General features: G+C 38.6%; 1 non-coding gene across 1 annotated transcript; it reads right to left on the bottom strand.

Annotated features, from left to right (window-relative positions):
• Nucleotides 1-5,250: 5,250 nt before the first annotated feature.
• trnae-uuc (transfer RNA glutamic acid (anticodon UUC)) lies at nucleotides 5,251-5,322 on the bottom strand. The gene has a single exon. It is a non-coding gene; the product is annotated as a tRNA-Glu (tRNA).
• Between the last annotated feature and the right edge of the window lie 1,195 nt (nucleotides 5,323-6,517).

The following is a 6,517-nucleotide window of genomic DNA, read 5'->3' as shown; positions in this document are numbered from 1 at the left end:
ATGATGAAATAAACCTCTTGTATACTTGTACAACAAAACATGCATAGAGGGGATACAGGATGCCTGAGTTTAAACACAGGGACCTTTTGTTGACATTGTGAATCCACACTTTCTGAGATAAGATCATGGATTTGCTTAAAGAGCTATTGTAGTTTTGTTCTTCAAGTAATTTATACATTGTTCAATAAATAAAACATTTTGTTAACTGGCAGATGCAATCAAATAAACCTTTTTGTAAAAATCTAATAATTTCATGTTTTTTCAAAAAAGTATTCGATGTTGCATTTTAAGGTATTGCTGTATGGGCCTGGGGTTTAAAATATCTATTCTTCAAGATTTCTGGCTCCACACCAACACAGTGTATACTAGTGGATCAGGGACTGTACACTCAATAATGTGATGTAATTTCTATATATACTTTGATTTAAATCATTAGTATATCCTATTTAAGTCTTGTTTTAATGTATTTTTTCATTGGTTTTGTAACTTAATTTACTTGGATCATTATACTGTATATTTAGTCACTGGTCCTCTGTAACTCCTCATCACAGAAAAGATTTAGTTATTACTACTTTCTAATTCTTTGTTATTGTAACTTTGGGGGTACAATGGTGTCTTATCTCATTATATTTGAATTGCTGAAGAAGTCATGAGCACTCACATACTGTTTATTTTTGGACTTCACACACCATGTAGGGCACTGGAATCTTATTTCCACAGCTTCTAACATACGCAGTGGTCTGTCACAGCCTATGAGACTGGTCAACCAATCTGTGACTCTTTGATTAGTTGATTAGTGTGACTCGGGTGAAATCAATGTCATTGTGGGGAGTCTGCTGACGCTGCCTGACGGGATATCAATCGAATAAGAGATTTACACATGCAGAGGCAGGACGTTTCTGATGCATCCCACTAAAGCTATTGTATTGATACGGTGGACATTGGCCTGGTGTTTCTGATCAGTGTTTCCCTGCAAATGAATTGAGCGAAGGGACAGAATAGATCTGCATGGGAGACAAGGGGGAAAAACACAGCAGGGAGTCAAGCTGTTTTCAGTTTCAGCTTGAGTAAGGTTGTGTTAGATATTGTGAACGCAGCACTTCACGTTATTTTTATTGATTTGTAAAAACATACAGAAGTGTCCAATATCCAAGGCTATATAGCAGTCTAGGTGAAGAAAAATCCAATTCAAACAAGCAGACAGCTGAAATATAATACATAATATTAGTGTTAAAATTGTTATTATTATAATTTATTTTTAATTTATTATCAAATTTGCCAACCATAGCAGCTTTTGGACATTTTCTAGCTTAGAAATTCATCTTTATTTAGCAACACTCAAATTTGTAATCAAAAATATTCCATCAATACTGCAACAAATTCTCTGCATTATTCCGGCAAGGGGTGGTGCTGCAGGCAGAGGCAGGGTGAAACGTGTGTGACTTTGATTACAGGCACATCAACACTATCCTCTGCTCTCATCACCACAACCAAAGTCTCCTGACATCTGCAGTGTCTGTGACGTGTGTGACTCCACTTTTATTCTTTTTCTTTGCATCTGTCATGTGTAAGAAGCATCATCATCATCACCCCCCTCGCGGTGAATCAGCATGGATCTCCTGCTGTGTCCTCACATCGGATTCTACCAGATTTATACAAGGGGGCCAGGTGGAAAAACTCAGCAGATAATCCAGAGGTTGCCACTTGGACGTTTGCATTCACTCATGCACCTCCTCGGAATAAAGTGAACCCTCTCAAATGCCACACCCTCTCTCTTTCTCTTGTTTTTGTCTCAACAACATCATCCTTTATTGGTTTGCTTTGTTTTTTTTAATGTAGTTAATCCAGGGAATGTCGCAGCTGTAGCTGCATATACTCAAGGTGGTCTTGTATTTCTGCATGGTATCTCAGAGTGTGCCCCATTTTGAAGCTGCATAAATTACTCTATGGAAAATCACACTTTTCACAGCATTTAACGTGACTAGCTTGTTGACTGACACACTGAGCACAAGTTATTTATACACAACCAAAATATGTTCATGGCAATATGCATGATTGTATGTGGACTATTGTGTTGAAGATGACACTATCTGTGCAATCAAACTAATTCCTGCATACCTTATTCAGGTTGGAAGTTTGCCCTTGGTGCACATCCATCTTAGTATTCAGGAATTCATCTTATATATGAATATGACATGAATGCATATTGAATCTCAAGCTGCTGGCATAAAGAATCACCAGTGAGTAGCAGGAATGTATCGATCCTTTCATGTAGAAATCCCTCTTGGTGCCGAGCACTTGGGTAAAACTGTGGCAATAAAGCAGCTTTCACTTTTTCCCCCTGCTCATTACTCAAAAATGACGTCTTAAAAAAGAGCTCACAGATTTACTGCCAGATGGAATTAAACCTAAAGGAATACGAACTGACAGGAATATGCTGTTTAGCAGTGCGGATGAGCCAGAAAAGGACGTGAAGAAATATTAAATCTAAAGAGGTAAAAGCCCTTTTGCTTGATGTAATGTATTTTTTCCCACAAGTGAAGAGTAAGACACAAAGCAAAGCGTGACAGTCGTCTGTCAAATGATGACTAAAAGCAAGAAGCAATATATCTGTAACCATGAAAAACATTTGATAGTTTTAGAGAAATATGTCACAGCTTCCCATCTTTGCACTAGGCAACACGTTTATGATATGAATATGTGTCTGCAGTTAAAAATGTGGCATGCAAACATCATTAGAACTACCAGGTTATTTTCTGAATTTTTTAATATTTAACTGATTTCAGCTATTGGTTTTATGTTTCTCCTGATAATAAACCGTGTATAAGGATGTAGCACACGTCTTCACTTCCTCTCACTATCAAGAAATGTTGCAAAATAACCAAAAGTCTGCACAGTAGCAATAGTGAGTGTGTTTATCATACAATTCCAACAGCAGATACATGATTAGTGCCAAGTTTGAGAACATTGTGGGGTATTTAGCTGCTAAATAGCCAGAAAGCTGACTCAGAATAATCAATGTCCTGAAAACCATCTGCAAATTGATGCTAATGTTGCTTCGTATCATTACATGAATTAAATCAACTCCTATTTCAAACAAGGCTGTGAAAACTAACTTTTGTCACATTCTTACTTTGAGCAAAACCAAAAAAGTTTAATTGATAAGCAATAAAATCCACCTTTGTTCAAATTCATTCATTTTTGGTGCAACAGCCTCACCTACTTTTCAGAGAATTAGGTAACTTCTAACTTGAACTCTGCAAATCCTACATATTTTATCCGGAGGATGTGCATGTGTGAACGCAAATGTCAGAGTGAGAGGCTCTGCACCCTTTTTTTATGGTTTAAGAACAGGAGGGCAGCTATGGTTTGAAGCTGTATGAAGCTGCAGATTTTAAATCTATTCCAATGAAATTGTATTGTGATTTATTGTTTTTGCCCGACTGTTTATCTGTGATTAATCTGTTCTTACATTTAACAAATATTTCCTTGTTGAAACTTTTTGTATTCAGGGAGTCCAAGACATTAGTGTCCTAAACGCCCATTTCCCCAGTAAATTACCACCTGGAAACTGACCTGCATCTCAACACTGAATGTAGAACCTCCCTATTCATTCTTTCTCTCACTGACATGTCTACTCATTGAAGCTGTTTTTGGATTCCTAGCATGGAAACAAGAGGCCAGTAAACGATGAGTCACTAGGGCCCAATCCCATTTCATCCCTTGGCCCTACCCCTGTTTTCGAGGGTTATCTTGCACCTTGAAACTGAGTTACAAGGGGGGTAGTGGTTGAAGAGAAAGAAATAAGAAATTGAAATTATAAAACAATTTTTGCAGTCTGCAATTTATCTCTGTAGTCTATGGCATTAGCTGCAAGTGTGTATGTGAGTGACAGTAACACACAGCTCTTCCTGTAATGATCACTTTCTTGCAGCATTGACTTCAGTTGCCCCAATCAGAATCAGAAGTCGTAAATGTGCCTTCATGGTTTAATGACGCCACCCGCTCTCGAAAGAAGGAAGTGCATAAAGTGGAGCACGAATGGAAAGCCAGCAAACTTGTTGTTTACTCTGAGCACAGGAAGGACCTGATGAAATGATATAACACTGCAGTGAACGAGGCACGAGCAAACTGCTTTTCCACCGTGTTCTATCAGAATTCCCAAAACTCTAAAGTGCTCTTTAAAACGCTTGAGCGGCCCCACCCAACATTCATTCACATGCATCACCTGACCTCTGCCTGCCCCCAGACCAGTTTACATACTGTCCCTCAGCTCTTTTTCACTCTACCTGAACTCAATTATATGGTGAACTGCATGAAACCATCTACTTGCCCCTTGGACTTGGTTCCCAACAGGCTACTGAAATAGACTTTGCCTGCTCTTGCTCCTTTCATTTTAGCAATTATAAATAGCTCCTTGACTTCTGGCGTTGTCCCTGCTAATTTCAAAACTGCTCTGGGGAACCACTCCTCAAAAAACCTAACCCAGACGCCTCCATTGCAAATATTTACAGACCTGTCTTATTCACAACATTCCAATCTGTTTTTCAGTCTCTCCACAGTAACGAAAATGCTCTTCTGAGAGTCTGCAATGACCTTCTGTTGACTGAAGACGCTGGTAAGTCCTCCTCTCAGCGCTGCTTTCGATATTGTAGACAACATACATAGTGACAGACTGGAGAAGTGGGCAGGAATAACCCACATGCCTCAAAACTGGTTCAGGTCATACCTTTGCAACCAAAGTTTCTCAGTGACAATGACCGACTGTACTCATCTGGAGGCTAGGTCCAGAGCTATTAATGTCCTCCCCTTGTGGTGAGCACCACATTTTCACCTTTATTTTACATACATCTCTCCCTAACAAATTTACTGGGGTTTGAGCAGACACCAAAAATGGCAGTATTTCTACCGCCTTCAATTGATAGCCGAATTGGAATGATCTTTGTCCCGAGAACCCTACTTTCTTTACAAATGTATGAGTAAAACAGGAGGTGTGTCGCATGTTTTGGACATACTGTACAAATGTGTTAGTGGTTCCAGTTTCAGCCAACATCACTGTTGGTTTATTTTCTCCTAGAACCTCAATCATAGGTTATCACATGAAGCTGACCCCTCCCCCTAGGGGCAGCCCTAGTGTCCATGGTTAGTGATTTACACCAACTAGTACCAAAGACTCCGCCTCACCTATACAAATGGTTAAGCCAACAATTTAATTTCATTAAGATGTTCAGCTACACACAATATAATTAGTTCCCATACCGGGAGTTGAACCCGGGCCGCTTGGGTGAAAACCAGGAATCCTAACCGCTAGACCATATGGGAGTGAGAAATATAAACATATGTCCTCGTCAACTGTCTCCATTAGAGATAATCATATTGGTCCAGTGAAGATCCAAACACTTTATCAAGGAAGCAAAAGGTAATCTAATCCAATTCCCTGGTTTAACCTTCCCTGGGTGTATCTTAACTATTGATCCTCTAATTGTCTTTTAGATCTAATGAGGCCATTAGTTTCTCTACAGAACCATGAGCTTTAGGATGATGCTTTTTACTTTGTCATCCTACCCCATCCATTTCCTGTTGACATTATTATTACAGTAATATTTAAAACCCTTATTTATATGTCCATGTATATTTTGGAGCAAAACCTCAAAGAAACCAGAATTATTTGTGTTGGGCTAGAGAAAGTGTTGTTGTGCCATAAAAATCTAAAGCATAAAGGTTCACACTGTTTATATTCTAAACTTCTGTCATGACCCCTTTGCATTCCTTTTACCGCCACCTCCCTGTTCATCAGTCCATTGGTTTGCAGACTATGTTTCTTTTAGGCAGTAAATGTCATGTTTTTTTTTCAGCCATGCAAAAAAAAACCTCTGCAAGTTCACCACTGAAGTTATTTTCAACGTTATCCCTAATTATAGCAATATCTTAAATTGTACGAGCACCAGGACGGACAGATGAGTCCAAAAGTCTGGTGTAAGAACATTCAACGCACTGCAGAGTTTGTCTTCAGTCAGACTTACGCAGTGTCCTTGACTATAATAAACAGTGGAAATGATTTACCTTTTAACTGTGCAGAGCAAGATACCTTATCATATCCCATTGTTTTTAATACAACTGAAAAGAGATGATAATGGCTCTTGATTATAATTTGATTGCTATATTTTAATTGTACACCCTGTTCAAAAACAATAGAGGCATTCTTATCTTAAAAAAAAAAAGGCATTCTTTGAGATTATGCCTTAGAGGTAGTTGTGTTTTCATTATCTTTTCAGATGAAAATGAACTTGTTCCTCATTGAACAAGTCCAACAATGAAGCTATGGGTTTGTTGTTTTTGTGTGTGCAGCTTTTTTCCATCCATTCAAGCTCTTCCAGCATGTTTCCATGACATATGAGCCAACGTACCAATATGTGCTCTCAGTATGTTTCTGCCAATGGCTCCAGGTTTAAATTTGAAGTCTTTGCTCTTATTAGTGTAAAAACTCCTTGTTTTGGCCCAACATTTCTTTTTCCTC

This window comes from Paralichthys olivaceus, chromosome 12, assembly GCF_024713975.1.
Source record: "Paralichthys olivaceus isolate ysfri-2021 chromosome 12, ASM2471397v2, whole genome shotgun sequence".
NCBI classification, from domain to species: Eukaryota; Metazoa; Chordata; class Actinopteri; order Pleuronectiformes; family Paralichthyidae; genus Paralichthys; species Paralichthys olivaceus.
Note: the sequence above shows the minus strand (reverse complement) of the source record. Positions and strands in the feature narration are given on the sequence as shown.